The sequence below is a fragment of the Hylobates moloch genome, unplaced genomic scaffold, assembly GCF_009828535.3.
Source record: "Hylobates moloch isolate HMO894 unplaced genomic scaffold, HMol_V3 SCAFFOLD_7, whole genome shotgun sequence".
NCBI lineage: Eukaryota > Metazoa > Chordata > Mammalia > Primates > Hylobatidae > Hylobates > Hylobates moloch.
Window position 1 is genome coordinate 96,527,365 of NW_026652282.1, and position 27,495 is coordinate 96,554,859.

The following is a 27,495-nucleotide window of genomic DNA, read 5'->3' on the forward strand; positions in this document are numbered from 1 at the left end:
GTGGTTTTGATTTGCATTTCTCTGATGGCCAGTGATGATGAGCATTTTTTCATGTGTTTTTTGGCTGCATAAATGTCTTCTTTTGAGAAGTGTCTGTTCATGTCCTTCGCCCACTTTTTGATGGGGTTGTTTGTTTTTTTCTTGTAAATTTGTTTGAGTTCATTGTAGATTCTGGATATTAGCCCTTTGTCAGATGAGTAGGTTGCAAACATTTTCTCCCATTCTGTAGGTTGCCTGTTCACTCTGATGGTAGTTTCTTTTGCTGTGCAGAAGCTCTTTAGTTGAATTAGATCCCATTTGTCAATTTTGGCTTTTGTTGCCATTGCTTTTGGTGTTTTAGACATGAAGTCCTTGCCCATGCCTATGTCCTGAATGGTATTGCCTAGGCTTTCTTGTAGGGTTTTTATGGTTTTAGGTCTAACATGTAAGTCTTTAATCCATCTTGAATGAATTTTTGTATAAGGTGTAAGGAAGGGATCCAGTTTCAGCTTTCTATATATGGCTAGCCAGTTTTCCCAGCACCATTTGTTAAATAGGGAATCCTTTCCCCATTGCTTGTTTTTGTCAGGTTTGTCAAAGATCAGATAGTTGTAGATATGCGGCATTATTTCTGAGGGCTCTGTTCTGTTCCATTGATCTATGTCTCTGTTGTGGTACCAGTACCATGCTGTTTTGGTTACTGTAGCCTTGTAGTATAGTTTGAAGTCAGGTAGCGTGATGCCTCCAGCTTTGTTCTTTTGGCTTAGGATTGACTTTGCGATGCAGGCTCTTTTTTGCTTCCATATGAACTTTAAAGTAGTTTTTTCCAATTCTGTGAAGAAAGTCATTGGTAGCTTGATGGGGATGGCATTGAATCTATAAATTACCTTGGGCAGTATGGCCATTTTCATGATATTGATTCTTCCAACCCATGAGCATGGAATGTACTTCCATTTGTTTGTATCCTCTTTTATTTCATTGAGCAGTGGTTTGTAGTTCTCCTTGAAGAGGTCCTTCACATCCCTTGTAAGTTGGATTCCTAGGTATTTTATTCTCTTTGAAGCAATTGTGAATGGGAGTTCACTCATGATTTGGCTCTCTGTCTGTGATTGGTGTACAAGAATGCTTGTGATTTTTGTACATTGATTTTGTATCCTGAGACTTTGCTGAAGTTGCTAATCAGCTTAAGGAGATTTTGGGCTGAGACAGTGGGGTTTTCTAGATATACAATCATGTCATCTGCAAACAGGGACAATTTGACTTTCTCTTTTCCTAATTGAATACCCTTTATTTCCTTCTCCTGCCTGATTGCCCTGGCCAGAACTTCCAGCACTATGTTGAATAGGAGCGGTGAGAGAGGGCATCCCTGTCTTGGGCCAGTTTTCAAAGGGAATGCTTCCAGTTTTTGCCCATTCAGTATGATATTGGCTGTGGGTTTGTCATAGATAGCTCTTATTATTTTGAGATACGTCCCATCAATACCTAATTTATTGAGAGTTTTTAGCATGAAGGGTTGTTGAATTTTGTCAAAGGCCTTTTCTGCATCTATTGAGATAATCAGGTGGTTTTTGTCTTTGGTTCTGTTTATATGCTGGATTACATTTATTGATTTGTGTATGTTGAACCAGCCTTGCATCCCAGGGATGAAGCCCACTTGATCATGGTGGATAAGCTTTTTGATGTGCTGCTGGATTTAGTTTGCCAGTATTTTATTGAGGATTTTTGCATCAATGTTCATCAAGGGTATTGGTCTGAAATTCTCTTTTTTGGTTATGTCTCTGCCAGGCTTTGGTATCAGGACGATGCTGGCTTCATAAAATGTGTTAGGGAGGATTCCCTCTTTTTCTATCGATTGGAATAGTTTCAGAAGGAATGGTACCAGTTCCTCTTTGTACCCCTGGTAGAATTTGGCTGTGAATCCATCAGGTCCTGGACTCTTTTGGTTGGTAAGCTATTGATTATTGCCACAATTTCAGAGCCTGTTATTGGTCTATTCAGAGATTCAACTTCTTCCTGGTTTAGTCTTGGGAGGGTGTATTTGTCTAGGAATTTATGCATTTCTTCTAGATTTTCTGGTTTATTTGCGTAGAGGTGTTTGTAGTACTCTCTGATGGTAGATTGTATTTCTGTGGGATCGGTGGTGATAACCCCTTTTTCATTTTTTATTGCATCTATTTGATTCTTCTCTCTTTTCTTCTTTATTAGTGTTGCTAGCCATCTATCGGTTTTGTTGATCTTTTCAAAAAACCAGCTCCTGGATTCATTAATTTTTTGAAGGGTTTTTTGTGTCTCTATTTCCTTCAGTTCTGCTCGGATTTTAGTTATTTCTAGCCTTCTGCTAGCTTTTGAATGTGTTTGCCCTTGCTTTTCTAGTTCTTTTAACTGTGATGTTAGTGTGTCAATTTTGGATCTTTCCTGCTTTCTCTTGTGGGCATTTAGTGCTATAAATTTCCCTCTACACACTGCTTTGATATGTGTCCCAGAGATTCTGGTATGTTGTGTCTTTGTTCTCCTTGGTTTCAAAGAACATCTTTATTTCTGCCTTCATTTCATTATGTACCCAGTAGTCATTCAGGAGCAGGTTGTTCAGTTTCCATGTAGTTGAGCGGTTTTGAGTGAGTTTCTTAATCCTGAGTTCTAGTTTGATTGCACTGTGGTCTGAGAGACAGTTTGTTATAATTTCTGTTCTTTTACATTTGCTGAGGAGAGCTTTACTTCCAACTATGTGGTCAATTTTGGAGTAGGTGTGGTGTGGTGCTGAAAAAAATGTATATTCTGTTGATTTGGGGTGGAGAGTTCTGCAGATGTCTATTAGGTCCACTTTATGCAGAGCTGAGTTCAATTCCTGGATATCCTTGTTAACTTTCTGTCTCGTTGATCTGTCTAATGTTGACAGTGGGGTGTTAAAATCTCCCCTTATTATTGTGTGGGAGTTTAAGTCCCTTTGTAGGTCACTCAGGACTTGCTTTATGAATCTGGGTGCTCCTGTGTTGGGTGCATATATATTTAGGATAGTTAGCTCTTCTTGTTGAATTGATCCCTTTACCATTATGTAATGGCCTTCTTTGTCTCTTTTGATCTTTGTTGGCTGAGATCGCGCCATTGCACTCCAGCCTGGGGGACAAGAGTGAGACTTTGTCTAAAAAAAAAAAAAAAACACTGAAATTTATTCTCTCCCAGTTCTGGAGGTCGAAAGTCTGAAATCAGTACTATTAGGCTGAAATCAACTTGTCTGCAAGGTCATGCTCCCTCCCTGCAGAGATTCTAGGAGAATATCCTTTCTTTGGGAGTTTTAGATTCTGGTGACTACTGGCATTCCTTGGCTTGTGGCCACATCACTCCCTTCTCTGCCTCTGCAATCACATTGCCTTCTTCTCATCTTTTTGAAATCTGTCTCTGCTCCCCTTCTCTGAGGATATAAGTGATTATATTCAGGGCCCACCTACATCATCCAGAATAATCTCTTCATCTCAAGATCCTTAACTACTTCTGCAAAGACTCCTCTTTATTGCCATATGAGGTAACATTCAAAGGTTCCAGGCATTTGGACATGGCTATTTCTTCGGGGGTCATTTTTCACCCTACTACAACTAGTATATAGAACATATAAAGAATTCTCAAATTTCAACAGGAAATAAATAAAATTTTATTTAGATAATGAGCAAAAGACCCAAAAACACATTTCATTGTACAAAATATAAAAGATGTTTAACATCAGTTATTAGACATTAAGGAAATGCAAATTTAAACCACAAAGAGGCTTTATAAATCCCAAAACTTTAAGAGGATCTCATGAGACCAGGAGTTTGAGGACAGCCTGGGCAACATTGCAAGATCCTTTGTCTACAAAAAACTTAAAAAAAATAGCCGAATGTGGGGGTGTGTGCCTGTAGTCCCAACTACTTGGGAGGCTGAGGCAAGAGGATTGCTTGAGTCCACGTTTTTAAGATTGCAGTGAAGGGATCAAATCACTACACTCCAACCTGGGCAACAGAGCAAGACCTTATCTCAAAAAAACAAAACAAACCCTCCAAATCACAATGAGATACTACTCCATATCTCTCAGAATGGCTAGAATAAAAAATAGTGACAAAACTTAATGCCAAGGATATGGAGAAACTGGATCACTCATACATTGCTGGTGGGAATGTAAAATGGGACAGTAGCTTTGGAAAACACTTTGGCAATTTATTACAAACCTAAACAAACAACTAACACGCAATCCAGCAGTTGCACTCCTGGGCATTTATCCCAGAGAAATGAAGATTTATATTTACACAAAAACCTGTCCACTGATGTTCATAGCAACTTGATTCATAATAGCCCCAAACTGGAAACAACATTTAACAGGTGAACAAGCTCTGGTACCTGCATACCATGGAATACCACTCAGCAATAAAAAGGAATGAACTATTGATTCTTGCAACAATCAAGATGATTCTCCAGAGAAATACGCTAAGTGAAAAGTGCCAATCCCAAAGCATGACATGCTGTATGCTTCCATTTATAAATACTTCTATGACAAAATTATAGAAATAGAGAGCAGATTAATGCTTTTCAGGGTTTAAGGATGGGGAACAGAGAAGGAAAGTGGGTGTGGTTATAAAAGGCCAACAGGATAAATCCAAATGGTGATGTTAATGTTCTGCCATCTTGGCTATATCAATGTCAATATCTTGGTTGTGCTATTTTATTATAACTTTGCAAGATGTTACCATTGCAGGGAACCGAGAAAAAGGCACATGTGATCTCTCAGCATCGTTTCTTGCAACTAACTGCATGCAATCTACATGCATCTTTAAAAAAAATTTTAATTAAAAAATGTATATATAAGGCATATATGAGTTGTGAAGCAATCCAGACTCGTTTCATACTAAGACCTGGAACTTCCATCTCTCAGGAGACCTTGATCTCTCTAGTTAAGTATTAGTCTCTAGGAAGGAATATTTCTTATTATTATCTTATCTTAACTAGGATCTCTCTAGTTAAGTATTATTCTCTAAGGAATAATATTTCTATTCCTTATTCTCTAGGAATAATACATAGAAAATATAAAAATGTATAATAATACATATATGTGTAATATATTATTTAAATGCTGGCAGTAGAAAATAGACATCTATATACAAATTGCTACTATTTTAGAAATTACATCCTTCAATGAGGACAACGTTTATAACTAAGGTTATAAAAATTTAAAAAACAACTGGAGTAAATTGTCCTTGTCATCATTCTATTGTGGATTAACTCAGTTTTCAATTAAATCGTGAAAAGAAAACCCTATTTTCTCTAAATAATATTCCATAGACTGCCACAGCACCACCAACTCCAAATTTATATTTCAATCACATCTCACATATTTTCAATAGAATTTTAATTTTTTTATCACCAGTTTAGCCACAACTTCTTAATCTTCAAAAACATAATGAAACAAACAAACAAAACAAACAAAAACAGAACTCCAAAATGTAAAGGCCAAGTCTTTATCTTTCTTTTGTAAATTCTACTGCAGCCAAACAAGTACCCACATCGTTCAGGTAAACTAGACACTCTGTGCCTATGAACTCAACTTGAAATTCTATAGTGATAGCGCTCCAAAAAGCCACCCAATAAAAACTAAAATCTCTGAAGGCTTGTGTTCACCAACATAATTTTTTTCCTCATCTGCTTAAAGTCACCAATATGTAGGTATTAAATAGTTCAAATGTGTTTAGTTCAAATTTTGCTAACAGAATTGTTATATTCTACAATTTCAATTTGCAATCATCATTTTATTGTTTAACAAAAGCAATACCTAGCCTAAATATTTCTATTAACGCATATTAGGAAACCAATTGCCCTTGCCCTCTCTACTTCTTGCCAGCCTATTAAGATACCTGTAAAAAGGTAGATGTGTGTTCTCCACCTTGTAAGGTTAGGAGGAATAAAACCTTAAAAAACACAAACACACATACACACAAACACACAATAAGCCTTTGCCCAGCCACATATTATGTAATCCTATGCCTCTTTTTCCTGCAGATTTGCTACTCTAAGTTTTAATAATAATGACCACACTCATACACCGTGAAATTATACACCAGTTTATTCAAATCAATGTACAAATTGAATATTATCACATTTATTTTGTTCATTGGAAAAGACAATATGTTATTTCAGTTTATTTTCGTTTTTAAACACCAATATTTAAGTCTTAAAAGGAAATAAAAGTTTACAATAATGATGAATGTCAAACTTGAAGGTGTTTGTTATCTGGCTGGGCATGGTGGCTCATGCCTGTAATCTCAGAGGTTTGGGAGGCCGAGGCAGGAGAACCATTTGAGACCAAAATTTGGGAACAGCCTGGGCAACATAGTTAGACCTCTATCTCTACAAAAAAAATTAAAAAAATCAAGCATAGTGGCATGCCAGTGGTCCCAGCTACTTAGGAGGCTGAGGTGGGAGGATGGGTTGAGCCTGGGAATTGAGGCTGCAGTGACCTATGATCATGCCACTGCACTCCAGCCTGGGCAACAGAATGAGAACCTGTCTCTAAAAAAGAAAAGATGTTTTGTTATCTATTAGGTCTTTCAAAAATATGTTTTTTTTCTGAGATTTTCAAGTTATATAAGACTTCTATGCCAGCCACCCTAAACAAAACAGAAGAAGCACAAATATTACTAAACAAATTAATGCTTCATTAACAAGCAAATCACCAATGGAGAAAAAAGAACACATTTAAATCAAAATCAGTACTGATAGAGGTAGGAATTACATCCAGGCACAGACATTTGGACTTATTCCCCCATGTTAAAAATTCCACCACAATGTGCAAAATAATTATTAAATCTTCTTTTTGAAATATATCCCCCCCACTTTGTTTTGCCTGATATAGATATTTTAACCTTAGGTGTACAGAACCCTATTAACTCAGATTACAATTTTTTTATCATTTACATAACAGTGGCAGTTTTCTCCCATGTTCTTGCACAAAAAGAATTTATTTTCACATAAATTACACCCTGCATTTTTCAATAGTAGGAATAAAAAATACTCATGTTCAGGTTTACATATATTTACCATGACTAAATTGGAACAAATCAGCTCACAGCTTCCTCATGCCTACAGTTCAAATTAAGTTTCCTCTTTTATATTCCTAGGGCTTATCTAGTTGCATGTCAAACTTTTCAGATCAGCTATCTGGATTCCTATCCTTTCCTCTCCTTGAAAAATAAGTGTATCTTCCATCTCAACCATCCTCCTTTTCTGCAGCTTCCATTTGATTGGTCTGGTAACTTACTATCACGAGTATCTTTGTGCTCAGAGGAGACATCAGGCTGCCTAGTTTACTAGATCTTCATTTATTCCTTCTGATTTTATGGTCGCTCTGCTAGTAATACATTGTAAGATTTAGACTCAATCTACCCCAGGCTTATTTAAAATTAAAACATGAGTATATATAAATATTAAGGTTATATGTTTAACACTTAACTGCTTTGGCATATAAATTGCATCTTTAAAAATATTAAATGAAAATTTGGCTTAAAAATGTAACCTAAATATAGACCTTGTAAGTTTAAAATAATCCTTGTCTTCAATTTTCTTTACCAAGTTTCCAAATATTTACATCATATTTAACTTTCCACGGGGCCCCAATTCGTCAATCTCAACTCCTTGAGTTGTTTTTTTGGATTTTTAGTGCTTTGTACAAACTCATTGATGAGTGGAATGGAGCCATGCTCTCTGGTACCTTGCTTGCTCTAGGGTCTGATCTTTCTCTCTCACACTTCGTGGTGTAACAACTTCCCCACACACTTACTGAACATTGGAAATTACCACTTTATTCCCACTCCGTGGCTCTACTCAACCCACCGCATTACCATCAACTCAGATTCACAGATTAGGTGCCATATTAAATGATATGATACAGCAGGAACAGAAAACAGACAAGCCTTCAAGGGGTTTACTATCTAGCTGGAAAAGTAGAGGCAAGACAGTAACAAAGATCTGGATGGCACCCTCACTTTGGAAACTGGCAGTCATTCATAAGACACAGATATATTTAGAGTAAGGAGAGGGAAGCAACTAGAAAAATATCCTTTCCAGTAATAAGCAAAAAGCAAGAGGCAAAAAGAAATGTTAACTATTTAAGTCACATACTTGCCAATCTATATAGCTTTGCAGGATTAAACTGCAATTTATTATTATTATTATACATTTCTATATGGTTTTGAAATGGGTGTTCCACAAAGGAAGGGTCCTCCAGAAAGTTTCTATAGCCTTCTTTTTGGGTAATTTTTGCCTACCAATATTTGAGGCTACCAGATGAAAGTAATTTCTTTTTCAAAGCAATTGGATTAATTTTTACAAGTACACGGAGTCCATTCTTGAACTTCTGATTCTCTATCTAGACATTATCATAAAATATCTGCTACTGAGCACTCATGATGCTTTCATATGTGTTATTTAATTTACCACAATGGAAATACACAACCCCACATCTTTTATTTTTTTCTTTTTTGAGACAGATTCTTACTCTGTCACCCAGGCTAGAGTGTGGTGGCCCAATCACAGTTCACTGCTGCCTTGACCTCCTGGGCTCAGGCAATCCTCCTGCCTCAGTCTCCCAAGTAGTTGGGACAACAGGCATGTGACACCATGCTCTGCTAATTTTTTTTTTTTTATTATTTATTTGTAGAGATAAGGTCTCACTCTGTTGCCCAGGCTGGTCTCTAAGTCCTGGGCTCAAGCAATCCTCCCACCTAGGCCTCCCAAACTGCTAGAATTACAGGCATGAGTTACCACATCTGGCCCACATCCTCCTTCTAACAGCCATGATTTCTTTTCAGACAACAACATATTTATAATTCATTTGCAACACTTCAACCAAACTAGACATACAGAGGATGTGGGAGACATAGGTTTCTCACTTCATACTAGCATGCAACCCATGCAATCAAACATCTGTGCCAGAAGTAGATTTTAGGTTACTTTGTTATGGAAATGCATTATCCATTTTAGTAGCATTTTTTTTAAATTAGAGGAAGTGCTTTCAGAAATTGCAAATTACATAATGTAATTACAGCCATTGTAATGAACTAAAGCAAGTAAACATCAATATAATTTTAAGGTATTTAAAATTCTTTTTTTTTTTTTTTTTTGAGACGGAGTCTCGCTCTGTTGCCCAAGCTGGAGTGCAGTGGCGCAATCTCGGCTCACTGCAAGCTCTGCCTCCTGGGTTCACGCCATTCTTCTGCCTCAGCCTCTCTGAGTAGCTGGGACTACAGGCGCCCACCACCACGCCCGGCTAATTTTTTGTATTTTTAGTAGAGACGGGGTTTCACCGTGGTCTCGATCTCCTGACCTCATGATCCGCCCGCCTCTGCCTCCCAAAGTGCTGGGATTACAAGCGTGAGCCACCGCGCCCGGCTAAAATTCTTTATAGTTTTTTGCTTATCTTTCTAAGTTAGGGCTAGTAGTAATAATTACCTAAATAATTTGAATCCTTTGAGAATGTAAATGTATTAGGCTTGGTTTTCTGTTCACCTGAGTCAAAAAACCTGTGGATCAGAAATAAGTCTGGTAGCTAAAATTCCTGTGGAAGTTATAAAAGGGTTGTTTTTTATCAAAATATAAGATTATCTATATAAAAAGAAACTAACCAACTGGTTAAGTATGTTAATTGGAATTTGGAAGGATTTGAGAACAGGAAGGGAGAGAAATAAAATTGTTGACTAGCAACTTTGTAAAGCCCTAGACAACAATCAACCCATTTCATCTTTACATTAAAAATAATTATCATTAACTGAGAATATACTATAACCCCAGGCATTCTGCAAAAAATTTCCCATGTGTTAACTCATTTAACTCTTCCAAACTCTTTCAAAGAAATGTGTATTATCTATTTTTTCATATTTTAAATAAAGGAATGTATAGAAGAGATAAGTAATGTGTCCAAGACCTTAGAACTTTTAAGTAACACAACTGATTGTTAAGCACAGGCCTATAAAACTCCAAAGCCCTTGTTTGTAGTCATTGCTTCATGTTATATGTCACTTAGAATGATCCTTTAATGAATAACTACATTAAAACATAGAACTGCTAAATAAGGCACCCTCCCCCCAAAAGATTACTCTCTCTCTCTCTATTTCTCTCTCTATATATATATATACATGTATATATACATGTATGTGTGTATATATATAGACACACATACATGTATATATACTATATATACATGTATATACACACACATACATGTATATATACTATATATACATGTATATATACACACATACATGTATATATACTATATATACATGTATAGATACACACACATACATGTATATATACTATATATACATGTATAGATACACACACATACATGTATATATACTATATATACATGTATAGATACACACACATACATGTATATATACTCTATATATACATGTTAGATACACACTCTAACATGTTTACTGTCATACATATATATCTAGAAAACCATATATATGTATGACAGTGAATTATCTTTGAAATTTAATTATTCCATTAAAATGGAATATATGCTTATAAATCTTCCTGGATTTTGTAATTTTGTCTTCATTTATTTTGAAGAATGCCTTAAATCCGAACCCCCTTTTGCTAGAGATTTATGCCTTTTTGTAAAAGATAGATATTGTCAAACCTAGATCAGAACTACATTTGGGAAAGAGGGTTTGGGAATGGATCTAGAAAATGTAGATCCATCACATTTTCCACTGTCATCCCTGGGGATTTTCAAGGATTCCATCAAAAGTTACTCACTGGAGGCCAAGTTGTCTTAAATGTTCTCGAAACATATACAGTTTATGAAAATAAACATGCAATAAATAAAATCTCCCTGATTTCTTCAAATTGGTTAACGAATGGCAGAAGACAATCTTCTCATATATATTAATACCTCCAAAATTTGTATAACTAGAGTTCACTCTCAAAGTGAAACAATTTTCTTGTAGGTATAAAGGTGGTACCATATCCCTAGATAGATGGCATATTAAGCCCTAGGGCATTGGAACATATTGTTATAGTAGCTCTTTGGCTGAATTTTGCCTGCAGGTAAATTTTGTTTTGGCCTAGCCAACAATTTTTTTTTTTTTTTTTTTTTTTGAGACGGAGTCTCGCTCTGTCACCCAGGCTGGAGTGCAGTGGCGCGATCTCGGCTCACTGCAAGCTCCGTCTCCCGGGTTCACGCCATTCTCCTGCCTCAGCCTCTCCGAGTAGCTGGGACTACAGGCGCCCGCCACCAGGCCCGGCTAATTTTGCATTTTTAGTAGAGACGGGGTTTCACCGTGGTCTCGATTTCCTGACCTCGTGATCCGCCCGCCTCAGCCTCCCAAAGTGCTGGGATTACAAGCGTGAGCCACTGTGCCTGGCCTAACAATTTTTAAACTTTATAATTTGAATACATTTTAAGAGTGAGTTCCAACTTTGCTCTCTTTTCTACCACTCCCCATCTTGTTATACCGAGCTGTCCTACCCACTGATATTACCTACCTGGTCCCTAAAAGTGTTTACATTTGTGATGGACATCACAGCTGTGAGCACAGAAGAGATAGCTTTCATGTTGATACTCCACATTCACCCCTGTGCTAACAAAGTTCCTCTAGCCCTCTAGAAAAAGTACACTCATTTTCCCCTAAGTACTTCTAGAAGTCACCAGGGGTTCGCTCATGTGATCATGAGCAAATCAATTTTCATCATGCACTGCTGCAATTATTCTGGGCTTTCATGGAGCACATATGTAACCACTATCACCCGTTATCATTCATAGTATCTGCTGGGCATCCATCATCTCCCATTTGGCATTCATCATCTCCCACTGGGCATCCATCATCTGCCACTGGGTATCCATCATCATTTGCTCGGCATCTGCTGAGTACCGCCATGTCTGTTGGGCATCCACAGTCTCCCACCAGGCATTGTGGTCTCCGCTGATGCTTTGCCATTTCACCACTGGTGCCTTCCATGAGAATGCTGGTTACCTCTCCAGAGTGCTGTCACCCGGGGCTGCCAAATCTACAAACCCTCAACATACGACGTGTGCTGCATTTGCATCAGTCTTCATTGTACTTAGCTGTGTTCCTCGCATAAATTAGGAAAATGCCCCTTTATAACTGTGGCACATTTTGTTATCTAAGCATTGAAAAAGCAATACTTGTCCCTGTCCCCTTCACAAAGTCCCTCTGTAAAACAGCTATCTCTCTTTTATCTTTGTTTGTTACTTATGGTTATCAACCACAGGGCTTACATATTCCATAGGGCTGATCTTGAGTCTATACACTGATGCCTTAATTCCTGTCCTCAGGCATTCACCCAAAAAACATCCCTCTGAAAAGCTTAGCACGTACTTGTCAGCCTTGTGTACTTGTATATACCTAGCATCTACTCCTATATCTGGTCTTTTTTTTTTAATGGATAAATGAAGGTCTCCTTCCTCTTTGCAAATCAGTTCATGAGGTGATATTCTTGGAAATTCCCAGGCCCACATATCTTCACCTGTGAATCATTACTTTGGGGTTGAAATGTCTTCTCCCAATATCCCCTTTCCCTTTAACAATATCCTTAATCACTTCACTGCGGGGTCTTTATCCTAGAGAAAAAAAATTCTTTACCAGGTAAATTTCCATTCTAAATACAAAAAGAATAATGGTATTAGTATATTTAAATTATAATGACATACATTGAAGAATACAGTCCAGAGGTCCTGATTTTTGTTCTTATATCTAGAGTCTTCTACCTCTGGTTATCCTTTGCTGTTTTTCTCTTCTATCCTCCTTAGAAATGTACAACTTTGGCTGGGTGCGGTGGCTCATGCCTGTAACCCCAACCCTTTGGGAGGCCGAGGTGGGCAGATCACCTGAGGTTGGGAGTTCAAGACGAGCCTGACCAACGTGAAGAAACCCTGTCTTTACTAAAAATGCAAAATTAGCTGGGTGTGGTGGCGCATGCCTGTAATCCCAGCTACTCAGGAGGCTGAGGCAGGAGAATCTCTTGAACCCAGGAGGTGGAGGTTGTGGTGAGCCAAGATCACACCATTGCACTCCAGCCTGAGGGCAACAAGAGTGAAACTCCATCTCAAAAAAAAAAAAAAAAAAGTAAAAGAAATGTACAACTTTTACATATTAATTACTGGTTTAATTCCCCAATAAATGCACAAAATAAATAAATAATGTAATTGTAGTTAACATTCCAGTTCTGGTTGCAAAAATAATTTCACTATAGACAGATAGGCAGCACTGTCAAAGCTAAATAACAACGGCCAACACTTGAGTTTTTGCTCAGGGCCAGACATTGTTCCAAGTATTATACGTGTACTATCCCTATTTAATACATAAAGAAAACAATGCACCAAAAGTTTAAATGCTATCAGTATTCTACTGCCAACTATGGGACGCACCTCCTGCGTTTTCTTCCTTAAGAGGAGATGTCCTCTGTCTTCTCAAGAAAGATTAGAATTCCCTCTGTAGTGTCCAGTTCTGGTGATTTGAAGATTCTCCTCATTTTTCTTTTTCTCCTTAAATCTCACTCCTTCATGGAATCAATCTTTTTCCTTCCTTCCTTCCTTCCTTCCTTCCTTCCTTTCCTTCCTTCCTTCCTTTTTTTTCTTTCCTTTCTTTTGACAGAGTTTCACTATGTTGCCCAGGCTGGTCGTGAACTCCTGGGCTACAACAATCTACCCACCTCAGCTTCACAAAGTGCTGAGAATAAAATCATGAGCCACTGTGTCCAGCCTTGGAAACTTTCAGTGATTTTTATATCGTCTGCTAATGTGCCAAATCCTAGAGAGCTAAGTTCTCAGTCCTTACTTCATGAACTTTTCCCTCAAAGCCTGTATGTCTATCCCAAGAGCCTTTTAACTGGGTTGAATGATGGTGGTGAAGGAAACGATTATAACAAGTACTATAATAGCTAACTTTAATTGAACACTTACTCTGTCCATTTATCTTATTCAATCCACACAACCAACATATAAGTATTTTTCCCACTTTACAGATGAGGGAAATTGAGGTATACAATTTTACCTCGTTTTAGGGCCACAAAAGGCTAATATCCATCCTCACATCACTGGTATTATAGGTCCTATTCTCCCAGCTAGCCAGAGTGCTATTTCTGCCACCGACCCATAGAAATGTTGAACATACTATGTTCCTGAAAAACAACAACAGCAACAACAAATGTTGATTCTTGCTTGATGTCTTGATATGGCTCTAGAGACACAGAGTAACATAATTAATGAAATAGTCTTTTGTATATTTAAGGGTAATTTCTCCAAGCCCTACCGTAATACTAATAGTTAATAGTTATTATATACTTATTAGTACTGTACATGGTCCTAGCTGATACACACTGTTTTAGAACTATAGCTTTACTCAAAATAATTTTCTTTCAGTTCAGTTCAGACTCTATTAACACCTGCCTAAGACAGTTTGAAGGCCCAGATTGTAATGCCTCTGCTGTCATGCGATTAGAAATGGAATTAAGGAGAAATGGGAGGGGTCATGATACATCTTCAAAGACTTGAAGGATTTTCATACTCATACACTTCCAAAGACAAAAGCAAGGTAAATGGTAAAAGATATAGAAAGAATCAGCTTAGGGTTCAATAAAAGCTCTGTCTTTCAAAGAGAAGACACCACCAGCCATCACTAGTGGTTATGCAAGGAATTTGTGCCTGGAATAAGAGCTTGAACTAGATTTTTTTCGAGGTCGTCTTTTATGTCTTAAGATTCTATAATTAAGATACCTAGTTATGCCACTTTGAACAAGTTACTCAAAATCTGAAAGTATCATTATAAAGGTAGAAATTTAGTGCTTTTGTCAATGATAGGGAGATGAAAATAAGAATTTCTATTTTACACAATAGTGTTAATTTCATATGTGCTTTTATGTTCCTATGATCTTTATAATCAGTTTGGTTAGTCCCAGCAAGAGATCATAGATGAAAAACCTAGTCATTAATTATACATTATTTTAATACTCAGAAGACATTTTATCCTTGTTGTCATCTAAGTGAACATAAAAGAAAATTTGCTTAGAATGAATGGACTATATATCCATAATCCTCACTCTTAAACATTATACGATGAATAAGAATAGCCTACTTAGCTTTTATCTTAAAGGGCAGTAACTCTATCTTGAAAGGTGTCTTTCATATGCTTAATAGAATATATTACAACTATGGATCTTAATTGTTCACATTTTTCTGTATGTACTCCTGACAGAGTGCTTGAATTGTGTAGTAAAAGGATCACTGGACTAATCATTAAAAGTTGTTTCTTTCTTTTCCTCTTTAGTCAAATTTCCATATTCCTTGTGTGCTGAAGTTTGTTTTGTATTTCAGATAAAACCTATCAAAAATCTAAAATCTTTGCCATCTAGTTATTCTGCATTCAAAATGTAGTAAAGACAAGCTGCTTACTCAATGTTCATATAACATTAAGTCCCCAAAGTAAACTTAATGAATTAAGTTTTCCCATGACCCAGTGCCATTGTTTCTTTTAAAGGAAGAGCATCAACAAGACAATAAAGTTTGAATGAGACTGATCTTCTAATGGAGTTCTTTTCACTGAGAAATATTTAGTAACACAGATATTGGAGATAGAATTTTTATTTTCATCCTGTTTATTTCTAATTTTATTCTGTAGTAACATGTTATGGGATATACAAGAGTTTTTACTGGAGCATGTACAATTGCAAATTAGCCAAGCCACTGAAGATTTTTTTTTCATGGTTTTATAAAATAATTTTTATTTTTCTTAACTTATATGTTTTTTGAGACAGTGTCTTACTCTGCCACCTGGGCTAGAGTGCAGTGGGACAGTCACAGCTCACTGTAGCCTTGACCTACCAGGCTCAAGCAATCCTCCCACCTCAGCCTCCCAAGTGTCTAGGACCACAGGCTCACACCGCCATGCCCAGCTATTTTTTTTTTTTTTTTACAGAAACGGGAATCTTGCTATATGTCGCAGGCTGTTCTCAAACTCCTAGGCTCAAGCGATCCTCCTGCCTTGGCTTCCCAAAGTGCTAGGATTACAGGTGTGAGCCACCATGCCTAGCCATATATTTGTTAATATTTCAATTTGTATAATCCATGTGTTATTACTGTAATCAGAAAAATAAATGCAGTATTTAAAAATAAAATCTACAGCCAAAGGCCTTAAACTGTGAACAAGAGGACCATTTTTAAATAGCACAAACAGTACGTTCTTTTTTTATTATTATTATTATACTTTAAGTTTTAGGGTACATGTGCACAATGTGCAGGTTTGTTACATATGTATACATGTGCCATGTTGGTGTACTGCACCCATTAACTCGTCATTTAGCATTAGGTATATCTCCTAATGCTATCCCTCCCCCCTCCCCCCACCCCACAACAGTCCTCGGAGTGTGATGTTCCCCTTCCTGTGTCCATGAGTTCTCATTGTTCAATTCCCACCTATGAGTGAGAACATGCGGTGTTTGGTTTTTTGTCCTTGCGATAGTTTACTGAGAATGATGATTTCCAGTTTCACCCATGTCCCTACGATGAAGATTTTATATTGCTGTTTTTTATGTAATTGTAAGATCATGACAAATGTGGTTTTTTTGCCCTATTTAGAATAAAGCAGAAAGAGTATTCTGAGTTCGTACTTAGAGTACACATGGGAGAATTAGAACAGGCTGTCTTCTGCAGAGCAAGAGGTTTCCTTATTCTAGATCATATTCATTCTTGGAACCCAAAAGCTTGCACTGGCTAAGAAAAAACCTATTTTCTCCTCAAAATTCTGTAGAACAAAACTTTAAAGGGGAATTAATTTAGAGGCATTTGATATTCGTTAAGCACTTATTCATTTTCTATTTTACTTTAACCCCATCTTATATCCCATATTTTACTTTAACCCCATCTTAGCTTAGTATCTCCTTTATATTGATAGGGAGGAAAAAGTTTCTGGATTTACTATTTTAAGAGCAAGTACAAAGGACAAAGCTGAATATGTTCTATTAAACTAATAGCTGAAGCTAACTTTTATGTATTTAATTTTGTATGAAAATATATTCAAAACAGAAGGTATATAAAAGATAATATATAATGAAATATATCTAAATCAAATATATTTAAAATATATATAAAATAAATGAAATATATAATGAAAAGTAAATTCCCTGTTGTTTGAAGTCTTTCTTGTGATGGAAGAAAGTGAAGTGTCTAATTTTGAATTCCTCATAAACCTGATTACAAACTCTGTGTATACATGAATTTCACTAGTGAGTGGCACATATAAACCGTTGTAATCAACCTCAGTGTTCTGTTAAGGGCAGTTGGAGTAAAAAATAAAGATGACAAGTTATTTCCACTAAACATTATAGTATAATTTGTTTGGTTACTAATAAAAAGGAAATTGTTAAATAGAAAATTATATAAAAGCTAAACATTGATAAGTTAATCATATACATATTTAAATTTGATAGTTTATAGCCTTTAGCATTAATTCTGGCTAAGAAATACTCTTTTTTAACTAAGTCTTTTTGATCAAATGACTCTTAAGTAATGTTATATTAGTATTTTGATTTTGGTAAGTCACTGGTTATCTCTACAAACTACATTCTCTTTTATAAATGACTTTTACTGTGCATCTACCTTGATAAGTATTTTAACCTATAATATCTCACTTAGCATCTACTTCACAGGTATTTGTGAATATTAAAAGCTGAATGTGAAAATATTTAGTAAATTTTAACTTAATATACAATTTTAAGGTTATTATCATTTTTAGTATTACATTAAACCAAACCCCTATTTACAAACAAAAAGATATTATGCATATAAAAATGTAAATTATGTATTTTCACATGTACCAAAACAAATGTTCCAGAAGTAGTATATTGGTTCAAATATAATGTAATAGAATATAACATAACATAAATATATATTTTCTCAGTTTAAATATAACAGAGTAAGGTAAGCTTCTTGTTATTTAAGTGGAATACGAAAATTAAATGACCACTTCCCCAAACTTATTTCATTGAAAAATATTAAGGCAATTTTTGAAGACCAGTGTTTCATAAATAAACTTTTTAGCTTGCATTACTATGACAAATTACTCAATTGGCTTTTACTGTGGGTTATTCACCTGAAAGTTTCATTTTCAGTGACTCATTGTTTACACATAATTTGTAAGCTCTATTTAATTACTTATGTAAATGACTAAAAAGATGGCAATTGCAGTGAATCTAAGACTGCACTTAATTCTGGTGTAAACTATTCTAACAATGTAATTAAGAGCTGTCCAATTTATACTTTGAAGTAAACAAAAGATCTTACAAGAGATTGCAAGTGCCATCACATGACACTTCTAGCCTTACCTCATGTTCCCTTGCAGTTTTTTTCAGACACATGTTAAAACTATTTGGAAAAAAAAAAAAGCAGTTAATTTAACAGTACACAAAGGTGATAGTTAATAGGAAAAATAAAATTGTAAATAAAAAAGTAGTGAAACAGCAAAGTTAAACCTAGACTCACCTTTCTTACCTATTGCTATTATTTATTCAATGACTACTACAGTAAAGTTGTGGCCTTGAGGAAATGATTTTATGCTATGAATACAATAACAATAACCAAAATAAGGCTAATAATACATATAAGTACAGTATATTGGGTTCCAGCTAGATGCCAAGCAGTTAAGCATAACAAAATTAAGTAAGGTAGTTATTATTATTCATTAAATTCCTTTTTGGATTTATTTCATTATGTTTTTATTTTATTTAATTAAAAATGGTATTAGTGTTTGCTCTGAGGCTTACAATATACATCTTTTAATTTTTATTCCTTTTTAAAATTGAGATATAAATCTTATACCATATTATTCACCCTTTAAAGTGTACAATTCAGTGATTTTTAACATATTCACAATGTTAGGCAACCATCAACTTTAATTACAGTAGAATTTCATTATCCCATTTTCAGTCACTCCATATATAATATGCATCTTAATTTGAAACAATCTTGTTAAGATTAACATTAAACTTCAATAGTATGTAGACATATTGCTCCAGTATACTTCCATTTCTTCCCCATTCTTTGTGATATCATTGTCATGCAAATTACATTTTTATACATTATAATGCATCAAAATAGTTTTGTGATTTTTTTTTTCATGGAGTTGTCTTTTAAACCATTTGGAAAGAGAAAAGAGTTTTCATTCATGTGGATTCAAGTTACCATCTACCTTTTCATTTCAGTTGAAAGATTCCTTTTGGTAGATATAGGTTAGGTATGCTGACTACAACTTCTATCTATTTTTTTATTTGGAAATATCTTTCTCTTTCATTTTTTTAAGGAATAGTTTTACTGGAAATGGAATTCTTGGTAGACAATATTTTTCTATCGGCCCTTCAAATATGTCATCCCAATACTTTCTGGCTCTCACAGCTTCTGATGAAGTCAACTGTTAATCTAATTTGGGTCCCTTTGTATATGTTGAGTCATTTATCTCTTGCTTCTTCCAGAATTTGCTCTTTGTCATTGCCTTTCAACTATTTGACTATGAAGTATGTAGGTATGTATCCCTGAGTTTATCCTAATTGGTGTTCATTGAGCTTTCTGACATGTAAATTCGTGTTTTCTATCAAATTTGGGAAAATTTCAGCCATTGTTTTTTCAAATATCTTTTCTGTATCTTTCTATCCTATCCTTCTGGACCCCCATTATGCATAATTTGATGGTGTCTCACAGGCCTTTGAGGCTTTGTTCATTTTCCTTTATTCTCTCTGTTCTTCAGATGGGATAATCTCTTTTGACTTATCTTCAAGTTTATCTTCAAGTTTATTGTTTCTTTCTTCTGCCTTCTGAAATGTTCTATTAAGACTATCTAATGAATTTACTATTTCAGTTATTGTACTTTTCAACTTCAGAATTTTTGTTCTTTTAAATATTAAATTAATTTGTATATCTTTACTGATTTTCTCTATTTAGTGAGCATTATCATCATAGTTTTCTTTAATTCTTTAAAGATAGTCTTCTTTAGTCCTTTAAACATATTTATATAGCTGATTTAAACTCCTTGTCTGATAAGTCCAACATCTAGGCCCCCTCTGTACACTTTCTATTGACTTCTTTAATTCCTGCCTATATGCCATAGTTTCCTGTTTCTTTTCTTTTTTCTTTTCTTTCTTTCTTTCTTTCTTTCTTTCTTTCTTTCTTTCTTTCTTTCTTTCTCTCTCTCTCTCTCTCTCTCTCTCTTTCTTTCTTTCTTTCTTTTTTTTGAGGTAGGGTCTCACTCTGTTGCCCAGGCTGGAGTGCAATGGCATGACCTCAGCTCACTGCAACCTCTGCCTCCCAGTTTCAAGTGATTGTCATGCCTCAGCCTACCAAGCAGCTGAGATTACAAGTGCCTGCCACGACACCTGGCTATTGCTTGTATTTTTAATAGAGATAAGGTTTCACCATGTTGGTCAGGCTGGTCTCGAACTCCTGACCTCAAGTGATCCACCCACCTTGGCCTCCCAAAATGTTGGGATTACAGGTGTGAACGACCGTGCCTGGCATACTTCCCTGTTTATTTGCATGTCTTACAATTTCTTGTTGAAACTTGGACATTTTAAATAATATATTGTAGTGACTTTGAAATCACATCTACTCCAACGTCTAGTGTTTATTGTTGTTTATGAGATTTTGTCCTCGTTGCTACTTGCTTCAGTTACTTTCCTAGAATACTTCTATAGATTCTGTATTCCTTGCAATATGTGGCTGCTATTTTCTCTGGTAGCATTTTTCTTTGATATTTGTTTTTATTTTTAATCCTTACTTCTTAAGAGTTGCCCCTGAATAAGCATTGTTTGTAGCCAGCTAATGATTGTTCAAAATATTCTATTAAATGTTATGAGCCAGTTTTTCTTTTACCCTGTTCCAAGGAGATTTTTGTGGGAGGTCACACCTTCAAATTTCAGAGAATTTACAAGTCAATATGAGCTTTTACTTCCTGCTTGAGTCCAGCATCAAAGGTAGCTAGAGATGAGTTGTTGGTGTCCTCTCTGAGTTTTCTTGGGCATGTGTACAGACATACACATTTTTGCAGCATTTTAGATCTCCTGAAATATGTTGGAGCATTTTAGAATCCCTTATGTTGGTCCTTTTGCCATTACCGATGTATTCCTTTTACATTTTTAGTCAGCTTCTTGTTTGTTACAACTGAGTTCACAGGCTTAGGCAACTGCAATGTTATTAAATCCAGCTCATGTTACTGTTTTCAAAACTCTGGATATAAGGCTTTTTCTGAAGAACTGAACTCAGAGTCAAGACAAATAGCCCAATTACCTGGGAATAATGTGTTTCAAAGGAATTATTGTAAATATTGTAGAAATATTGAAAGTGTTCTAAGGATGGGGCTTTACGTGAAGCTCCAAAACAAATCAGTTCCTACTCAACTGGCTGGTTACTGTGCTCTGTTACTGTGGTGAGAGGGGAATGAAAGTAGCCCCAAGTGAAAACAACATAGATCCCACTGTTCTAACTGAAGTTCAGTAGACTGTTTTTAAATGAATATCTTTTAAGCCAAATCTATACCTTTGGTTAATTTCCAGGATTCTAAAACAGTTGATTTTTGTAGTTTTACAAGTATTTTTATAGCTTTTATGAGAGAAGGAATTCACCAAGGTTGCCATTCTGGCAGTTCTGTTTTCGTAAGTACTTCTTTATACACCTTGAATTATAATGACATTTTAAACATAACAGCATAAAATGATTTTACTGCATAAAATTAAAATGATTACTTCATATCATCTACTACCTAATCTGTATTCACTTTTAATAAATGACTCAAATTAGGATATAAATGAGTTGCTTTATTTAAATTAGGTTTCAAACAAGGTTCACATTTTGCATTTATTTTTTATGAAACTAGATTTTTGTGTATGTGTGGTGGCGGGGCGGGGTGTGGTGGGGGGGTCTTGATTCTGACCTTTAGTAGAGGAAACATTTTTCAGAGGGAGACAAAAAGTCGAAGAAGTACTTTAATTGTTGGGGAGACTTGTACATGTTTACGGGATCAAGGGAAATCACTATAGTTTCTGGCTTAAGAAACAGCCCTACTCATGTCTTGTCTAACAAAGGCTAGTAATTCCAGGTTAGCCTAGGGCCCAAGAGATGAAGCAAAAGCTGAAACTGGGAAAAGAATAAATTTAGAAAGGGACAAGGTTAATGAGGAGAGTTGCTAGGGATATAAAATTATTAAGTAAATCATCAATAATGTAATTTGGATTTACGTTGGGGTGCCAGACTCTTGGCGGATTACTGTTTCTTCTGAACTATTTCACCATTCTGCATTTTTACCTTTTCCTTCAGTTGGTTAAAACTAAGGGATGGTAGAGTACTGAAGGCCTAGCTTCAATTTCCAGCTTTTCCAGTAACTGTGTGATCTAGGTTCAGCCACGTGGCTTCTTTGAGCCTCCTTTGATTTGTGAAATGAGAGGACTGGGTTAGATGTCTCTAAACTTGATTTTGTCTCAAAGTATGATTATTCTAAGGCCTTTCTTAAGCAGGTATATGCAATAAGTAAAAGCTGTTTTCAGTAACTGAGCTTAACATTTTTGCTTTCCTCACCCTGAAAATCAGGTACACAAGAGCTTCTTTCCCCCTTTCCCATTATAACTTGTTTTATGGAAAGGATCTTAAATCAGAATTAAAAACTGGTAAACACAATATTAGTAAGATAGAAATATTACCCTTTCTTCCCACTCAAATCTCAAAATAAAGCAATATTACTGCAACAAGGTATACTTCATTTTTATAGTAAGAGCCAGTTTCATAAGTGAAACTATATGAAAAAATAACTCTGTGGGAGTTAAAGCAAAATAACGTATTGTGATTGGGAATAGCCAAATACATTTTATGTGTCAGTTTTCCAAAAGTTAAATTTTAAAGTAATCTTGGTTAAATTAGAATACAGACCCTTAAATAATCTAAAAACAGACAATTTTTTCAGATACCATGGAATCATACCTTTTATCAAGAATATCAGTTAGGTTTGTCAGTGCACTTTGGGATACTGAGCAGATATTTTGGAGATCACTTATGCTGAACAATATGATGCATTTATTCCAAAAATTACAATTGCATATTTTTTGTATTACATATTATAGTCAGCAAATAAAACAACTGCAACCACAGAATCTATTCAGGAACTAGAGTTAAACAAGTTCCTTTAGAAACTGATTAAATAAACCGTGTAATTTCCAAAATGCCTTTCACTTCGTGCACTTAGCTTTGGTTTCTAAACCCCTTCTGAAACAGATATCTAAATGAAATTAAAACCTTTATTTTACACAGAGGCTTCTCATCCCATCCCACCCTGTGTCCAAACTCCATCATCTTTAACACTTTAAGCAGTTATTATGAACCCAGAAGCCACTAGGGTAGAGATGTTCTAACAATGATCAAAGAAAACAAAAATCATTGTTAAACTATTATAACCCGTGGGTCAAACCACAATCAATATAAAGACACTTATTGAGTATCTGCTCTTTGTCAGCACTGAACAAAACACAGTGAGACGTCATAATACATTAGTCCTTATCCCTGCTTATGAGGGAGTTTATAATATAATTATGTGTATGCATATGTGTGTTTGTGTATGTTGGTGGGAGGCAGAAATTTATATAAAAAATAATGAACAACATGAGGTTATGTGCTAATGATGGAATGCATCGAATAAATAATAGGTGGTTAAGAAGTTCAGAGGAGGTGCATGTCTCCCTAGTCAATTGGTAAGAATAGGGCTCACAATGGTACAATTTAAATTACTATAATAAAGTAAATGGGATATTTGCCCAGCTCCCCAATTACCACATAGATGATTGTTTTCATACTTATATATAGTCACAACTCCAACCCAACTTTGAAGGGAAATAGAGAAACCCAATTTTATTGTAGTTACACCTTCAGGATTGCATTTTGCTACGAATAATTTATAAAAAATGCAAGTGCTTATATCTCTGTAACTTTTAGAGATACATTCTTAACACAGTGTTAAACTATATATTTTTGTGCCAATTTTAAATAGTTTTATTTAAGACATTGCATTTTCCACTTAGAATACAGTGCTTATAAAGTGCAATGTTATTTCCCTCCCCTGTGCACATGTTGCATATTCAAGTATTGAGAATTCCCAGTAACTTACTGCAGCAGCTGAACTTTTAAAAACTGCCACAGAATTTGCTACAAATTTAGGTCCTTCAATGTTTTAAATGTGTGGAACAATGCTACATCTATATTTATATTGGCTTAATCAACCTCTTCAATGATGGGCCTTGAGGAAGCACCACCAGAGGAGGCATGCCTCCTGCACTCTGGTACTGCTTGCTAATGATGGGATTGCAGACTTTCTCCAGCTCTTTCTGCTGATGTTCAAATTCTTCCTTCTTGGCAGCCTGATTCTTATCCAGCCAGTTGATAACTTCATTACACTTGTCCAGAATCTTCTGTTTGTCCTCATCATTAATCTTACCTTGAAGCTTCTCATCTTTGACAGTTGCTTTCATGTGGAATGCATAGGACTCAAGTGAATTCTTGAATGACACTTTGTCCCTCTGCCTCTTATCTTCAGCTTTGTATTTCTCAGCTTACTGGACCATACGTTCAATGTCTTCCTTGCTCAAATGGCGCTTGTCATTAGTGGTAGTAATCGTGTTCTCTTTTCCTACACTCTTGTCCAGAGCAGAGACATTGAGGATGCCATTAGCATCAATGTCAAAAGTGACTTCAATCTGAGGAACATCATGGGGTGCAGAAGGTATGCCTGTGAGTTCAAACTTGTCAAGCAGGTTGTCATCCTTGGTCATAGCATAGTCACCTTCATAAACCTGAATCAGCACACCAGGCTGGTTGTCAGAATAGATAGGCCGTCAGAAGATCTCTGTCTGCCTGGTAGGAATGGTAGTACTACGCTTGATGAGGACAGGAGGACAGTCCTGACTCCACCAGCAGTTTCAATACCAAAGGAAAGAGGATTGACATCCAAGAGCAGCAAATCTTGAACATTTTCAGATTTGTCTCCAGATAGGATGGCTGCCTGGACAGCTGCACCATAAGCAACAGCTTCATCAAGGTTGATGCTCTTATTCAGTTCTTTTCTATTGAAGACATCTTGGAGAAGCTTCTGAATCTTGGGGATATGAATATAACCACCAATAAAGACAATATCATGAATCTGTGACTTGTCTAGTTTGGCATCTCGAATGGCTTTTTCTACAGGGCCAAGGGTGCCATGGAACAGGTCAGCATTCAGTTCTTCAAATCGGGCACAGGCAATGGATGTACAGAAGTCAATTCATTCTTAGAATCGATCTCAATACTGGCCTGGGTCCTGGAAGAGAGAGTAGGTTTAGTGTGTTCACAAGCAGTATGGAGGCGTCTTACAGCTCTCTTCTTCTCACTGATGTCTTTCTTATAGTTGTGCTTGAACTCAGCAATAAAATGGCTGACAATTCGGTTGTCAAAGTCTTCCCCACCCAAGTGGGTGTCTCCAGATTTGACCTCAAAGATTCCATCCTCGATAATGAGGATTGACACATCAAAAGTGCCACCTCTCAGGTCAAAGATAAACACATTTCTTTCAGCTCCAACCTTTTTGTCTAAGCTGTAAGCAATATCAGCAGCACTTGGCTCATTGATAATTCTAAGTACATTGAGACCAGCAATAGTTCCAGCATCTTTGGTAGCCTGATGCTGAGAGCCATTAAAGTAAGCTGGCACTGTGACCACAGCATTGGTAACAGTCTTCCCAAGGTAGGCTTCTGCAATTTCCTTCATCTTTGTCAGCACCATAGAGGACACCTTCTCTGGATAGAAGCTTTTGGTCTCTCCCTTGTATTCTACTTGGACCTTGGGCCTGTCAGCATCATTCACCATCATGAAGGGCCAATGCTTCATATCAGACTAGACAACAGCATCATCAAATCTGCATCCAGTCAGATGTTTGGCATCAAAAACCGTGTTGGTGGGGTTCATTGCAGCTTGATTCTTTGCGGCATCACCGATCAATCATTTAGTGTTCATAAAGGTGACATAGCTTGGAGTGGTTCAATTTCCCTGATCATTGGCAATTATCTCTACTTTTCCATGCTGGAAAACACCCACACAAGAGTATGCGGTGTCAAGATCAATACCAACTACAGGTCCCTTCGACATGGTTGCTGGTGTGTAGGGCCGGCTCTGACTACAAAGAAAGACACAGAAACCTCCAGAACTGCAGGCACATTCAATGAGCTATATTTACTTCTTGAAAGGGAAAATAGATGTAGTTTAAAATTTCATAGCAAATACTATGGAACAAAAAAATGATATCAAAAACATTATGATTAAAAACTCACTGATATGCTGACAAACATATTACGTCAACTATCATCTGCTGAATTAAAATATAGCACCAAAGCGTAAGTGAAATAACAATGAATAAAATGACCAATAAATGTACTAATGCCCTTACAAGGGCTCCCTGTAATACTTAGTAATGACAATTAAGAAGTATTGTGATTAGGTACTAAAAAGTTGATCTATTTCGATACTTTTTCTGAAGATTTTTCTGATTGCCCTTTTCTGCATTTATATTTCATCTACTTCTAGTGCAGTTAGTTTTATACTTATGTTCTAAGACATGCTTTACTCTGAACAGTTCATAAGGTCTAAGAGGAAAATGACCTTTGAAGGCACTTTCTGGGATAATGTGTCAACATTTCAGGCCACCAAATATTATTGAATGCCCATTCTGTGTTAAGCCTTGCACTTGGCATTATGGAATACAGAGATGTGTACCAGGGCCCTAGCCTCCAAGAAAATGCTTCACTTTTAGAAATATATTTAAATAATTTAAAAGGGTTATATAGTGTAGAATTTTCTAACTTGGTGTGACGAGATAAAATATCTAATTTTCAACATCAGCTTTGAATAACTTGTGGAGAGTTTTCTACTGGTGTTTATTTATTTATTTATTGAGACAGTTTTGCTCTGTCACCCAGGCTGGAGTGCAGTGGCACAATCTTGGCTCACTGCAACGTCCGCCTCCTAGGTTCAAACGATTCCCCTGCCACAGCCTCCCGAGTAGCTGGGATTACAGGCGCGCACCACCACGCCCGGCTAATTGTTGTATTTTTAGTAGAGACAAGGTTTCTCCGTGTTGGCCAGGGTGGTGTCAAACTCCTGACCTTAGGTGATCCGCCCGCCTCGGCCTCCCAAAGTGCTGGGATTACAGGGTGGAGAGGTTTTTAAATTAGTACTGTCCAAATTCAGTGACTCTGACTAATGGTAGCTAATGGAAAGCTGAAATGTTCAGTTCCAACGATAATCCTGAGGCAAATAGTGGTTTTGTTACATTCCTTAAGAGACAGAATGAATTCCTGTAGAAATGCATAATGCCTATATTTACATAACAGAAAATGTTTGGCAGAAAATTCGGTAGTGCTGTCATTGTACAAGTTAGTATCTTTCTTTTTCTGAAGATATTTTTTAATAATGAAAGTAGA

General features: G+C 36.2%; 1 protein-coding gene and 1 pseudogene across 3 annotated transcripts in view; one reads left to right on the forward strand and one right to left on the reverse strand.

Annotated features, from left to right (window-relative positions):
- The window catches only part of HTR2C (5-hydroxytryptamine receptor 2C), a 327,242-nt gene that overhangs the window by 162,372 nt on the left and 137,375 nt on the right, over window positions 1-27,495 (forward strand). The window lies entirely within an intron of this gene.
- Window positions 24,250-26,164, reverse strand: LOC116812219 (heat shock cognate 71 kDa protein-like; annotated as a pseudogene).